The sequence below is a fragment of the Cryptomeria japonica genome, unplaced genomic scaffold (genome assembly GCF_030272615.1).
Source record: "Cryptomeria japonica unplaced genomic scaffold, Sugi_1.0 HiC_scaffold_531, whole genome shotgun sequence".
In the NCBI taxonomy this organism is placed as follows: domain Eukaryota; kingdom Viridiplantae; phylum Streptophyta; class Pinopsida; order Cupressales; family Cupressaceae; genus Cryptomeria; species Cryptomeria japonica.
In genome coordinates this window covers 18,395-33,134 of record NW_026729344.1, presented here as the reverse complement: position 1 = coordinate 33,134, position 14,740 = coordinate 18,395, and the positions used below count along the sequence as shown (strand labels likewise).

The window sequence follows — 14,740 nt, the reverse complement described above, 5'->3', positions numbered from 1 at the left end:
CACCTTGGCCAGGGTGGGTGCCTTGGTGCGCACAACTTGCCTGGGCTGCACACCAGGGCGGGCTCAAGATGGCACCCGCGTTCCGTTTTTTTCACTATCTTTCAAAACGGAAATTTTAAAATCTCATTTTTTTCTTTTTTTTGCCTTTTCTGGAAATTAGTGAAGGCAGCGCATCAAAGGTGCGCAATGCTGGTGCGAACCCGGGAGCGCTCCGATGTGTGCTCCAAGGTGCGGCGTGCACGAAGTCCGAGCCCGGTTTGCCCCGGGTGCGCACCTCGCGTGCACCTTCGCCGGGGTGAGCACCTTGGCTGGGTTGCGCGCCCTGGTGCGTACCAAGGAGCGCTCTGAAGTGTGCTCCAAGGTGCGGCGTGCACGAAGTCGGAGCCCGGTTTGCCCCGGGTGTGCACCTCGGGTGCGCACCTCGCGTGCACCTTCGCTGCGGTGGGCACCTTGGCTGGGTTGCGCGCCTTGGTGGGCACCATGCAGTGCACGAAGTCGGAGCCCGGTTTGCCCCGGGCGCGCACCTCCGCCAGGGTGGGCACCTTGGTGCGCACAACTTGCCTGGGCTGCGCATCAGGAAGGGCTCAAGATGGCACCCGCGTTCCGTTTTTTTCACTATCTTTCAGAACGGAAATTTTAAAATATCGTTTTTTTTTGCCTTTTCTGGAAATTAGTGAAGGCAGCGCATCAAAGGTGCGCAACGCTGGTGCGAACCTGGGAGCGCTCCGATGTGTGCTCCAAGGTGCGGCGTGCACGAAGTCGGAGCCCGGTTTGCCTCGGGTGCGCCCTGGTGGGCACCATGGTGCGCACCAAGGAGCGCTCCGAAGTGTGCTCCAAGGTGCGGCCTGCACGAAGTCGGAGCCCGGTTTGCCCCGGGTGTGCACCTCGGGTGGGCACCTTGGTGCGCATGCCTTGCCTGGGCTGCGCACCAGGGCGGGCTCAAGATGGCACCCGCGTTCCTTTTTTTTCACTATCTTTCAAAACGGAAATTTTAAAATCTCATTTTTTTTTGCCTTTTTCTGGAAATTAGTGAAGGCAGCGCATCAAAGGTGCGCACCTCGCTGCCCACCACGGTGCGCAACGCCGGTGGGCACCCGGGAGTGCTTCGAAGTGTGCTCCAAGGTGCTGCGTGCACGTTGTCGGAGCCCGGTTTGCCCCGGGTGCGCACCTCGCGTGCACCTTCGTCGGGGTGGGCACCTTGGCTTGGTTTGCCCCGGCTGCGCTCCGAAGCGGGGTTATTGGAGCGCCGCCTCTTTTTTTGTCGGAGCGTTTGGTGGGGTTTCTCGCATTGGCTCTTCCGAGGCCCGGTTGCCACCCTGGCGCGCACGAAGTCGGAAGTAGGGTTAATTGCCCGGGTGCGCACCTTTGCCAGGGTGGCACCTTACCTGGGCTGCGCACCAGGGCGGGCTCAAGATGGCACGCGCGTTCCGTTTTTTTCACTATCTTTCAAAACGGAAATTTTAAAATCTCCTTTTTTTTTTGCCTTTTCTGGAAATTAGTGAAGGCAGCGCATCAAAGGTGCGCACCTCGCTGCCCACCTTGGTGTGCTCTGAGGTGCGCACCCGGGAGCGCTACGAAGTGTGCTCCAAGGTGCGGCGTGCACGTTGTCGGAGCCCGGTTTGCCCCGGGTGCGCACCTCGCCTGCACCTTGGCCGGGGTGGGCACCTTGGCTGGGTTTGCCCAGGGTGCGCTCCGAAGCGGGGTTACTGGAGCGCCCCCTCTTTTTTTGTCAGAGAGTTTGGTGGGGTTTCTCGCATTGGCTCTTCCCAGGCCCGGTTGTTGGGTGCGCTCCCACCCTGGCGCGCGCGAAGTTGGAAGTTGGGTTAATTGCCCGGGCGCGCACCTTCGCCAGGGTGGGCACCTTGGTGCGCAAACCTTGGCTGGGCTGCGCACCAGGGCGGGCTCAAGATGGCACCAGCATTCCCTTTTTCTCACTATCTTTCAAAACGGAAATTTTAAAATCTCGTTTTTTTTTTGCCTTTTATGGAAATTAGTGAAGGCATCGCATCAAAGGTGCGCACCTCGCTGCCCACCTTGGTGTGCTCCGAGGTGCCCACCACGGTGCGCAACGCCGGTGCGAACCCGGGAGCGCCCCGATGTGTGCTCCAAGGTGCGGCGTGCACGAAGTCGGACCCCGGTTTGCCCCGGGTGCGCACCTCGCGTGCACCTTGGTGCGCACACCTTGGCTGGGTTGCGCGGCCTGGTGGGCACCATGGTGCGCACCAAGGAGCGCTCCGAAGTGTGCTCCAAGGTGCGGCGTGCACGAAGTCGGAGCCCGGTTTGCCCCGGGTGCGCACCTTCGCCGCGATGGGCACCATGGCGTGCACGAAGTCGGAGCCCGGTTTGCCCCGGGTGCGCACCTCGCGTGCACCTTCGCCGGGGTGGGCACCTCGGCTGGGTTGCGCGCCCTGGTGCGCACCAAGGAGCGCTCTGAAGTGTGCTCCAAGGTGCGGCGTGCACGAAGTCGGAGCCCGGTTTGCCCCGGGTGTGCACCTCGCGTGCACCTTCGCTGCGGTGGGCACCTTGGCTGGGTTGCGCGCCTTGGTGGGCACCATGCAGTGCACGAAGTCGGAGCCCGGTTTGCCCCGGGCGCGCACCTCCGCCAGGGTGGGCACCTTGGTGCGCACAACTTGCCTGGGCTGCGCACCAGGAAGGGCTCAAGATGGCACCCGCGTTCCGTTTTTTTCACTATCTTTCAGAACGGAAATTTTAAAATATCGTTTTTTTTTGCCTTTTCTGGAAATTAGTGAAGGCAGCGCATCAAAGGTGCGCAACGCTGGTGCGAACCTGGGAGCGCTCCGATGTGTGCTCCAAGGTGCGGCGTGCACGAAGTCGGACCCCGGTTTGCCCCGGGTGCGCACCTCGCGTGCACCTTGGTGCGCACACCTTGGCTGGGTTGCGCGCCCTGGTGGGCACCATGGTGCGCACCAAGGAGCGCTCCGAAGTGTGCTCCAAGGTGCGGCGTGCACGAAGTCGGAGCCCGGTTTGCCCCGGGTGCGCACCTCGCGTGCACCTTCGCCGCGGTGGGCACCATGGCGTGCACGAAGTCGGAGCCCGGTTTGCCCCGGGTGCGCACCTCGCGTGCACCTTCGCCGGGGTGGGCACCTTGGTGTGCAGACCTTGGCTGGGTTGCGCGCCCTGGTGGGCACCATGGTGCGCACCAAGGAGCGCTCCGAAGTGTGCTCCAAGGTGCGGCCTGCACGAAGTCGGAGCCCGGTTTGCCCCGGGTGTGCACCTCGGGTGGGCACCTTGGTGCGCATGCCTTGCCTGGGCTGCGCACCAGGGCGGGCTCAAGATGGCACCCGCGTTCCTTTTTTTTCACTATCTTTCAAAACGGAAATTTTAAAATCTCATTTTTTTTTGCCTTTTTCTGGAAATTAGTGAAGGCAGCGCATCAAAGGTGCGCACCTCGCTGCCCACCACGGTGCGCAACGCCGGTGGGCACCCGGGAGTGCTTCGAAGTGTGCTCCAAGGTGCTGCGTGCACGTTGTCGGAGCCCGGTTTGCCCCGGGTGCGCACCTCGCGTGCACCTTCGTCGGGGTGGGCACCTTGGCTGGGTTTGCCCCGGCTGCGCTCCGAAGCGGGGTTATTGGAGCGCCGCCTCTTTTTTTGTCGGAGCGTTTGGTGGGGTTTCTCGCATTGGCTCTTCCGAGGCCCGGTTGCCACCCTGGCGCGCACGAAGTCGGAAGTAGGGTTAATTGCCCGGGTGCGCACCTTTGCCAGGGTGGGCACCTTACCTGGGCTGCGCACCAGGGCGGGCTCAAGATGGCACGCGCGTTCCGTTTTTTTCACTATCTTTCAAAACGGAAATTTTAAAATCTCCTTTTTTTTTTGCCTTTTCTGGAAATTAGTGAAGGCAGCGCATCAAAGGTGCGCACCTCGCTGCCCACCTTGGTGTGCTCTGAGGTGCGCACCCGGGAGCGCTACGAAGTGTGCTCCAAGGTGCGGCGTGCACGTTGTCGGAGCCCGGTTTGCCCCGGGTGCGCACCTCGCCTGCACCTTGGCCGGGGTGGGCACCTTGGCTGGGTTTGCCCAGGGTGCGCTCCGAAGCGGGGTTACTGGAGCGCCCCCTCTTTTTTTGTCAGAGCGTTTGGTGGGGTTTCTCGCATTGGCTCTTCCCAGGCCCGGTTGTTGGGTGCGCTCCCACCCTGGCGCGCGCGAAGTTGGAAGTTGGGTTAATTGCCCGGGCGCGCACCTTCGCCAGGGTGGGCACCTTGGTGCGCACACCTTGGCTGGGCTGCGCACCAGGGCGGGCTCAAGATGGCACCAGCATTCCCTTTTTCTCACTATCTTTCAAAACGGAAATTTTAAAATCTCGTTTTTTTTTTGCCTTTTATGGAAATTAGTGAAGGCATCGCATCAAAGGTGCGCACCTCGCTGCCCACCTTGGTGTGCTCCGAGGTGCCCACCACGGTGCGCAACGCCGGTGCGAACCCGGGAGCGCCCCGATGTGTGCTCCAAGGTGCGGCGTGCACGAAGTCGGACCCCGGTTTGCCCCGGGTGCGCACCTCGCGTGCACCTTGGTGCGCACACCTTGGCTGGGTTGCGCGGCCTGGTGGGCACCATGGTGCGCACCAAGGAGCGCTCCGAAGTGTGCTCCAAGGTGCGGCGTGCACGAAGTCGGAGCCCGGTTTGCCCCGGGTACGCACCTCGCGTGCACCTTCGCCGGGGTGGGCACCTCGGCTGGGTTGCGCGCCCTGGTGCGCACCAAGGAGCGCTCCGAAGTGTGCTCCAAGGTGCGGCGTGCACGAAGTCGGAGCCCGGTTTGCCCCGGGTGCGCACCTTCGCCGCGGTGCGCACCATGGCGTGCACGAAGTCGGAGCCCGGTTTGCCCCGGGTGCGCACCTCGCGTGCACCTTCGGCGGGGTTGCGCGCCCTGGTGGGCACCATGGTGCGCACCAAGGAGCGCTCCGAAGTGTGCTCCAAGGTGCGGCGTGCACGAAGTCGGAGCCCGGTTTGCCCCGGGTGCGCACCTCGCGTGCACCTTCGGCGGGGTTGCGCGCCCTGGTGGGCACCATGGTGCGCACCAAGGAGCGCTCCGAAGTGTGCTCCAAGGTGCGGCGTGCACGAAGTCGGAGCCCGGTTTGCCCCGGGTGCGCACCTCGCGTGCACCTTCGCCGCGGTGGGCACCATGGCGTGCACGAAGTCGGAGCCCGGTTTGCCCCGGGTGCGCACCTCGCGTGCACCTTCGCCGGGGTGGGCACCTCGGCTGGGTTGCGCGCCCTGGTGCGCACCAAGGAGCGCTCCGAAGTGTGCTCCAAGGTGCGGCGTGCACGAAGTCGGAGCCCGGTTTGCCCCGGGTGCGCACCTCGCGTGCACCTTCGCCAGGGTGGGCACCTCGGTGCGCACACCTTCTCAATGTTTTCTTGCCTTTTCTGGAAATTGGTGAAGGCAGCGCATCAAAGGTGCGCACCTCGGTGTGCTCCGAGGTGCGAACCCGAGAGCGCTCCGAGGTGCCCACGAAGTCGAAAGTCGGGTTAATTGCATTGTTTTCCCCGGGTGCGCTCCGAGGTGCGCAACATCGGCGCGCACCAAGGAGGGCTCCGAAGTGTGCTCCAAGGTGCGCACGATGGCGTGCACCTCTGGTGCGCACGATTCGGAGCTCGGTTTGACCGGGGTGCGCACACCTTGGCTGGGTTGCGCACCTTTTGTGCGCTCCAAGGTGCGCACGAAGTCGGAGCTCGGTTTGCCCCGGGTGCGCACCTTCGCCAGGGTGCGCACCTTGATGCGCACGCCTTGGCTGGGCTGCGCACCTTGGTGGGCGCCATGGTGCGCACCTTTCGTGCGCTCCAAGGTGCGCACGAAGTCGGAGCTCGGTTTGCCCCGGGTGCGCACCTTGGTGGGCGCCATGGTGCACTCCGAGGTGCCCAAGATTGGTGCGCACCAAGGAGCGCTCCGAAGTGCGCTCCAAGGTGCGCGCGAAGTCGAAAGTTGGGTTAATTGTCCGGTTTGCCTCGGGTGCGCACCTTGCGTGCACCTTCGCCAGGGTGGGCGCCTTGGTGCGCACACCTTGGCTGGGCTGCGCACACCTTGGCACCCGCGTTTCCTTCATTTTAAATTTTTTTTTTTTACAATCTCTCAAGTGGGAAATTCTATAATCTCAACTTTTTTTGCCTTTTCAGGAAACTTTTGAATGGAGCGCATCATTGGTGCGCTCCGAAGTGTGCTCCAAAGCTCTCTCCAGCTGCGTGCACCTGCCCCGGCCGCGCACCCGGCCCCGCCCAGCTTCGCTCACCTGTCCCGGGCGTCTGGTGCGGAACCTTAGAGTAAGAAACATCACCGTGCACCTTGGCCAACGTGCGCGACTCGACCGAGCGCGCACTGGCCGAGGTGCACACCGATTTCACCTGGGTGCGCGCGCAGCACCTCGGGCGCACCGGGGTGCGCGCACAACGCCCGGGTTGCACCGTGGCCTGTGTGCTCGGGGCGCCTCGGGTGCGCGCTCGGTGTCGCCCCCGCGCGCGCGGTAGTGCGGGCAGCGCACCCCGGCCCGGCCCGGCCCCGACGAGAACGCAAACGGGCAAAAGGTTTATTCAAATAGCATTGCGACGCCCGGCGAAAAACTAAAAAAGGGTGCAACACCGGGACTTCCCGGGAGGTCACCCATCCCAGTACTACTCCGGCCCAAGCGCGCTTAACTGCGGAGTTCTGATGGGATCCGGTGCACTAACGCTGGTATGATCGCACCCGTTATGAGCTTGTCGCAGTGTGTACTTAGCAAACCGCGACCCACGTGCGAATCCACCCCGGCCACCCACCCCCGTCGAGGTGCACACCCTCCCTCGCGAAGTGCGCCCCGTTCGCCAAGTGTGAGCCCTGCCCGGGTGCGCGCACCTTGCTAGGGCGTCGGGTGTGCACCCGGCCCGGCCTACGTGCGTGCACCTGGAGGGGGCGTCGTGTGCGTGCAGTGTCCCGTCTGCAACGCGGTGCCCACACACCACCTCGGGCGCAACGACCTGCGCTCACATGTGGGCCGAGTGCACCTTGGTGCATGTTCGGGGCGCCTCGGGTGCACGCTCGATCTTGCCCCGGTGCACCAAGGCGCTCGGTTTGCCCCGGGTGCGCACTTGGTGCAAGGTGGGCACCCAAAATAGGGATCAAGCACCAAAACACAAGTTTCGGGATGCAAAATGGGACCCAAGGACCACAAATGCGTTCCAAGACCCATGATGGGTCCACGAGAACAAAAATGTGTTCCGAGACTTAATAAACAAATATTGGGTTTTAGGAGAAGAAACATGCTCTGATGCCCAAAACGAGAATCGACCCCGAAAAGGCCACAGGCCAAAAGTGGGATGCGAGACAAAAAAAAATGGGACCCGAGGACCAAAATTGGGTTCCCAGGTCGAAGACAGGGCAACCGGACAAGAAACGACCTCTAAGGCTCGAAATGAGTCCCGACGACTAAAACTTGACAAGAAGCACCCATCAGGCACCCAACTCGACACCCATGGGATGCCGACCCACCCGGGCTTCCACCTAGCACACCTTGGCACCCACCCACCCTCGCACCCAACCTCGCACCCAACTTAGCACCTTTGAACCCACATTGGCACTCACCCTGACCCTGGCACCTTGGAACCCACATTGGCACTCACCTTGACCCTGGCACCCACCTTTGCACTCACCTTGGGACCCACCCTGGCTCCCACCTCGGCACCCACCCAGACACCCACCTTGGTTCCTTGGCACCCACCTTGGATCCTTGGCACCCACCCCGACACCCACCTTGGCACGCAACTTGGCTACTTGCCACCCACCTTGGCTCCTTGACGCCCACCCCGACAACCACCCCGTGACCTACCCTGGCTAGGGTTGGTGCACACCCACCCTGGTGCCCACCTTGGCACCCACCCTATGACCCACCTTGGCACGCACCTTAGTACCCACCCCGTTACCCACCCTAGGACCCACCCCGTGACCCACCTTGGCCAGGGTGGGTGCCTTGGTGCGCACAACTTGCCTGGGCTGCACACCAGGGCGGGCTCAAGATGGCACCCGCGTTCCGTTTTTTTCACTATCTTTCAAAACGGAAATTTTAAAATCTCATTTTTTTCTTTTTTTTGCCTTTTCTGGAAATTAGTGAAGGCAGCGCATCAAAGGTGCGCAATGCTGGTGCGAACCCGGGAGCGCTCCGATGTGTGCTCCAAGGTGCGGCGTGCACGAAGTCCGAGCCCGGTTTGCCCCGGGTGCGCACCTCGCGTGCACCTTCGCCGGGGTGAGCACCTTGGCTGGGTTGCGCGCCCTGGTGCGTACCAAGGAGCGCTCTGAAGTGTGCTCCAAGGTGCGGCGTGCACGAAGTCGGAGCCCGGTTTGCCCCGGGTGTGCACCTCGGGTGCGCACCTCGCGTGCACCTTCGCTGCGGTGGGCACCTTGGCTGGGTTGCGCGCCTTGGTGGGCACCATGCAGTGCACGAAGTCGGAGCCCGGTTTGCCCCGGGCGCGCACCTCCGCCAGGGTGGGCACCTTGGTGCGCACAACTTGCCTGGGCTGCGCATCAGGAAGGGCTCAAGATGGCACCCGCGTTCCGTTTTTTTCACTATCTTTCAGAACGGAAATTTTAAAATATCGTTTTTTTTTGCCTTTTCTGGAAATTAGTGAAGGCAGCGCATCAAAGGTGCGCAACGCTGGTGCGAACCTGGGAGCGCTCCGATGTGTGCTCCAAGGTGCGGCGTGCACGAAGTCGGAGCCCGGTTTGCCTCGGGTGCGCCCTGGTGGGCACCATGGTGCGCACCAAGGAGCGCTCCGAAGTGTGCTCCAAGGTGCGGCCTGCACGAAGTCGGAGCCCGGTTTGCCCCGGGTGTGCACCTCGGGTGGGCACCTTGGTGCGCATGCCTTGCCTGGGCTGCGCACCAGGGCGGGCTCAAGATGGCACCCGCGTTCCTTTTTTTTCACTATCTTTCAAAACGGAAATTTTAAAATCTCATTTTTTTTTGCCTTTTTCTGGAAATTAGTGAAGGCAGCGCATCAAAGGTGCGCACCTCGCTGCCCACCACGGTGCGCAACGCCGGTGGGCACCCGGGAGTGCTTCGAAGTGTGCTCCAAGGTGCTGCGTGCACGTTGTCGGAGCCCGGTTTGCCCCGGGTGCGCACCTCGCGTGCACCTTCGTCGGGGTGGGCACCTTGGCTTGGTTTGCCCCGGCTGCGCTCCGAAGCGGGGTTATTGGAGCGCCGCCTCTTTTTTTGTCGGAGCGTTTGGTGGGGTTTCTCGCATTGGCTCTTCCGAGGCCCGGTTGCCACCCTGGCGCGCACGAAGTCGGAAGTAGGGTTAATTGCCCGGGTGCGCACCTTTGCCAGGGTGGCACCTTACCTGGGCTGCGCACCAGGGCGGGCTCAAGATGGCACGCGCGTTCCGTTTTTTTCACTATCTTTCAAAACGGAAATTTTAAAATCTCCTTTTTTTTTTGCCTTTTCTGGAAATTAGTGAAGGCAGCGCATCAAAGGTGCGCACCTCGCTGCCCACCTTGGTGTGCTCTGAGGTGCGCACCCGGGAGCGCTACGAAGTGTGCTCCAAGGTGCGGCGTGCACGTTGTCGGAGCCCGGTTTGCCCCGGGTGCGCACCTCGCCTGCACCTTGGCCGGGGTGGGCACCTTGGCTGGGTTTGCCCAGGGTGCGCTCCGAAGCGGGGTTACTGGAGCGCCCCCTCTTTTTTTGTCAGAGAGTTTGGTGGGGTTTCTCGCATTGGCTCTTCCCAGGCCCGGTTGTTGGGTGCGCTCCCACCCTGGCGCGCGCGAAGTTGGAAGTTGGGTTAATTGCCCGGGCGCGCACCTTCGCCAGGGTGGGCACCTTGGTGCGCAAACCTTGGCTGGGCTGCGCACCAGGGCGGGCTCAAGATGGCACCAGCATTCCCTTTTTCTCACTATCTTTCAAAACGGAAATTTTAAAATCTCGTTTTTTTTTTGCCTTTTATGGAAATTAGTGAAGGCATCGCATCAAAGGTGCGCACCTCGCTGCCCACCTTGGTGTGCTCCGAGGTGCCCACCACGGTGCGCAACGCCGGTGCGAACCCGGGAGCGCCCCGATGTGTGCTCCAAGGTGCGGCGTGCACGAAGTCGGACCCCGGTTTGCCCCGGGTGCGCACCTCGCGTGCACCTTGGTGCGCACACCTTGGCTGGGTTGCGCGGCCTGGTGGGCACCATGGTGCGCACCAAGGAGCGCTCCGAAGTGTGCTCCAAGGTGCGGCGTGCACGAAGTCGGAGCCCGGTTTGCCCCGGGTGCGCACCTTCGCCGCGGTGGGCACCATGGCGTGCACGAAGTCGGAGCCCGGTTTGCCCCGGGTGCGCACCTCGCGTGCACCTTCGCCGGGGTGGGCACCTCGGCTGGGTTGCGCGCCCTGGTGCGCACCAAGGAGCGCTCTGAAGTGTGCTCCAAGGTGCGGCGTGCACGAAGTCGGAGCCCGGTTTGCCCCGGGTGTGCACCTCGCGTGCACCTTCGCTGCGGTGGGCACCTTGGCTGGGTTGCGCGCCTTGGTGGGCACCATGCAGTGCACGAAGTCGGAGCCCGGTTTGCCCCGGGCGCGCACCTCCGCCAGGGTGGGCACCTTGGTGCGCACAACTTGCCTGGGCTGCGCACCAGGAAGGGCTCAAGATGGCACCCGCGTTCCGTTTTTTTCACTATCTTTCAGAACGGAAATTTTAAAATATCGTTTTTTTTTGCCTTTTCTGGAAATTAGTGAAGGCAGCGCATCAAAGGTGCGCAACGCTGGTGCGAACCTGGGAGCGCTCCGATGTGTGCTCCAAGGTGCGGCGTGCACGAAGTCGGACCCCGGTTTGCCCCGGGTGCGCACCTCGCGTGCACCTTGGTGCGCACACCTTGGCTGGGTTGCGCGCCCTGGTGGGCACCATGGTGCGCACCAAGGAGCGCTCCGAAGTGTGCTCCAAGGTGCGGCGTGCACGAAGTCGGAGCCCGGTTTGCCCCGGGTGCGCACCTCGCGTGCACCTTCGCCGCGGTGGGCACCATGGCGTGCACGAAGTCGGAGCCCGGTTTGCCCCGGGTGCGCACCTCGCGTGCACCTTCGCCGGGGTGGGCACCTTAGTGTGCAGACCTTGGCTGGGTTGCGCGCCCTGGTGGGCACCATGGTGCGCACCAAGGAGCGCTCCGAAGTGTGCTCCAAGGTGCGGCCTGCACGAAGTCGGAGCCCGGTTTGCCCCGGGTGTGCACCTCGGGTGGGCACCTTGGTGCGCATGCCTTGCCTGGGCTGCGCACCAGGGCGGGCTCAAGATGGCACCCGCGTTCCTTTTTTTTCACTATCTTTCAAAACGGAAATTTTAAAATCTCATTTTTTTTTGCCTTTTTCTGGAAATTAGTGAAGGCAGCGCATCAAAGGTGCGCACCTCGCTGCCCACCACGGTGCGCAACGCCGGTGGGCACCCGGGAGTGCTTCGAAGTGTGCTCCAAGGTGCTGCGTGCACGTTGTCGGAGCCCGGTTTGCCCCGGGTGCGCACCTCGCGTGCACCTTCGTCGGGGTGGGCACCTTGGCTGGGTTTGCCCCGGCTGCGCTCCGAAGCGGGGTTATTGGAGCGCCGCCTCTTTTTTTGTCGGAGCGTTTGGTGGGGTTTCTCGCATTGGCTCTTCCGAGGCCCGGTTGCCACCCTGGCGCGCACGAAGTCGGAAGTAGGGTTAATTGCCCGGGTGCGCACCTTTGCCAGGGTGGGCACCTTACCTGGGCTGCGCACCAGGGCGGGCTCAAGATGGCACGCGCGTTCCGTTTTTTTCACTATCTTTCAAAACGGAAATTTTAAAATCTCCTTTTTTTTTTGCCTTTTCTGGAAATTAGTGAAGGCAGCGCATCAAAGGTGCGCACCTCGCTGCCCACCTTGGTGTGCTCTGAGGTGCGCACCCGGGAGCGCTACGAAGTGTGCTCCAAGGTGCGGCGTGCACGTTGTCGGAGCCCGGTTTGCCCCGGGTGCGCACCTCGCCTGCACCTTGGCCGGGGTGGGCACCTTGGCTGGGTTTGCCCAGGGTGCGCTCCGAAGCGGGGTTACTGGAGCGCCCCCTCTTTTTTTGTCAGAGCGTTTGGTGGGGTTTCTCGCATTGGCTCTTCCCAGGCCCGGTTGTTGGGTGCGCTCCCACCCTGGCGCGCGCGAAGTTGGAAGTTGGGTTAATTGCCCGGGCGCGCACCTTCGCCAGGGTGGGCACCTTGGTGCGCACACCTTGGCTGGGCTGCGCACCAGGGCGGGCTCAAGATGGCACCAGCATTCCCTTTTTCTCACTATCTTTCAAAACGGAAATTTTAAAATCTCGTTTTTTTTTTGCCTTTTATGGAAATTAGTGAAGGCATCGCATCAAAGGTGCGCACCTCGCTGCCCACCTTGGTGTGCTCCGAGGTGCCCACCACGGTGCGCAACGCCGGTGCGAACCCGGGAGCGCCCCGATGTGTGCTCCAAGGTGCGGCGTGCACGAAGTCGGACCCCGGTTTGCCCCGGGTGCGCACCTCGCGTGCACCTTGGTGCGCACACCTTGGCTGGGTTGCGCGGCCTGGTGGGCACCATGGTGCGCACCAAGGAGCGCTCCGAAGTGTGCTCCAAGGTGCGGCGTGCACGAAGTCGGAGCCCGGTTTGCCCCGGGTACGCACCTCGCGTGCACCTTCGCCGGGGTGGGCACCTCGGCTGGGTTGCGCGCCCTGGTGCGCACCAAGGAGCGCTCCGAAGTGTGCTCCAAGGTGCGGCGTGCACGAAGTCGGAGCCCGGTTTGCCCCGGGTGCGCACCTTCGCCGCGGTGCGCACCATGGCGTGCACGAAGTCGGAGCCCGGTTTGCCCCGGGTGCGCACCTCGCGTGCACCTTCGGCGGGGTTGCGCGCCCTGGTGGGCACCATGGTGCGCACCAAGGAGCGCTCCGAAGTGTGCTCCAAGGTGCGGCGTGCACGAAGTCGGAGCCCGGTTTGCCCCGGGTGCGCACCTCGCGTGCACCTTCGGCGGGGTTGCGCGCCCTGGTGGGCACCATGGTGCGCACCAAGGAGCGCTCCGAAGTGTGCTCCAAGGTGCGGCGTGCACGAAGTCGGAGCCCGGTTTGCCCCGGGTGCGCACCTCGCGTGCACCTTCGCCGCGGTGGGCACCATGGCGTGCACGAAGTCGGAGCCCGGTTTGCCCCGGGTGCGCACCTCGCGTGCACCTTCGCCGGGGTGGGCACCTCGGCTGGGTTGCGCGCCCTGGTGCGCACCAAGGAGCGCTCCGAAGTGTGCTCCAAGGTGCGGCGTGCACGAAGTCGGAGCCCGGTTTGCCCCGGGTGCGCACCTCGCGTGCACCTTCGCCAGGGTGGGCACCTCGGTGCGCACACCTTCTCAATGTTTTCTTGCCTTTTCTGGAAATTGGTGAAGGCAGCGCATCAAAGGTGCGCACCTCGGTGTGCTCCGAGGTGCGAACCCGAGAGCGCTCCGAGGTGCCCACGAAGTCGAAAGTCGGGTTAATTGCATTGTTTTCCCCGGGTGCGCTCCGAGGTGCGCAACATCGGCGCGCACCAAGGAGGGCTCCGAAGTGTGCTCCAAGGTGCGCACGATGGCGTGCACCTCTGGTGCGCACGATTCGGAGCTCGGTTTGACCGGGGTGCGCACACCTTGGCTGGGTTGCGCACCTTTTGTGCGCTCCAAGGTGCGCACGAAGTCGGAGCTCGGTTTGCCCCGGGTGCGCACCTTCGCCAGGGTGCGCACCTTGATGCGCACGCCTTGGCTGGGCTGCGCACCTTGGTGGGCGCCATGGTGCGCACCTTTCGTGCGCTCCAAGGTGCGCACGAAGTCGGAGCTCGGTTTGCCCCGGGTGCGCACCTTGGTGGGCGCCATGGTGCACTCCGAGGTGCCCAAGATTGGTGCGCACCAAGGAGCGCTCCGAAGTGCGCTCCAAGGTGCGCGCGAAGTCGAAAGTTGGGTTAATTGTCCGGTTTGCCTCGGGTGCGCACCTTGCGTGCACCTTCGCCAGGGTGGGCGCCTTGGTGCGCACACCTTGGCTGGGCTGCGCACACCTTGGCACCCGCGTTTCCTTCATTTTAAATTTTTTTTTTTTACAATCTCTCAAGTGGGAAATTCTATAATCTCAACTTTTTTTGCCTTTTCAGGAAACTTTTGAATGGAGCGCATCATTGGTGCGCTCCGAAGTGTGCTCCAAAGCTCTCTCCAGCTGCGTGCACCTGCCCCGGCCGCGCACCCGGCCCCGCCCAGCTTCGCTCACCTGTCCCGGGCGTCTGGTGCGGAACCTTAGAGTAAGAAACATCACCGTGCACCTTGGCCAACGTGCGCGACTCGACCGAGCGCGCACTGGCCGAGGTGCACACCGATTTCACCTGGGTGCGCGCGCAGCACCTCGGGCGCACCGGGGTGCGCGCACAACGCCCGGGTTGCACCGTGGCCTGTGTGCTCGGGGCGCCTCGGGTGCGCGCTCGGTGTCGCCCCCAGCGCGCGCGGTAGTGCGGGCAGCGCACCCCGGCCCGGCCCGGCCCCGACGAGAACGCAAACGGGCAAAAGGTTTATTCAAATAGCATTGCGACGCCCGGCGAAAAACTAAAAAAGGGTGCAACACCGGGACTTCCCGGGAGGTCACCCATCCCAGTACTACTCCGGCCCAAGCGCGCTTAACTGCGGAGTTCTGATGGGATCCGGTGCACTAACGCTGGTATGATCGCACCCGTTATGAGCTTGTCGCAGTGTGTACTTAGCAAACCGCGACCCACGTGCGAATCCACCCCGGCCACCCACCCCCGTCGAGGTGCACACCCTCCCTCGCGAAGTGCGCCCCGTTCGCCAAGTGTGAGCC

General features: G+C 63.0%; 2 non-coding genes across 2 annotated transcripts; both read right to left on the bottom strand.

Moving 5' to 3' along the window:
* Positions 1 to 6,570: 6,570 nt before the first annotated feature.
* On the bottom strand, positions 6,571 to 6,689 carry LOC131872181 (5S ribosomal RNA). The gene has a single exon (XR_009370358.1). It is a non-coding gene; the product is annotated as a 5S ribosomal RNA (ribosomal RNA).
* A 7,805-nt stretch (positions 6,690 to 14,494) lies between these two features.
* On the bottom strand, positions 14,495 to 14,613 carry LOC131872180 (5S ribosomal RNA). Its single transcript, XR_009370357.1, has one exon. It is a non-coding gene; the product is annotated as a 5S ribosomal RNA (ribosomal RNA).
* Positions 14,614 to 14,740: the final 127 nt, after the last annotated feature.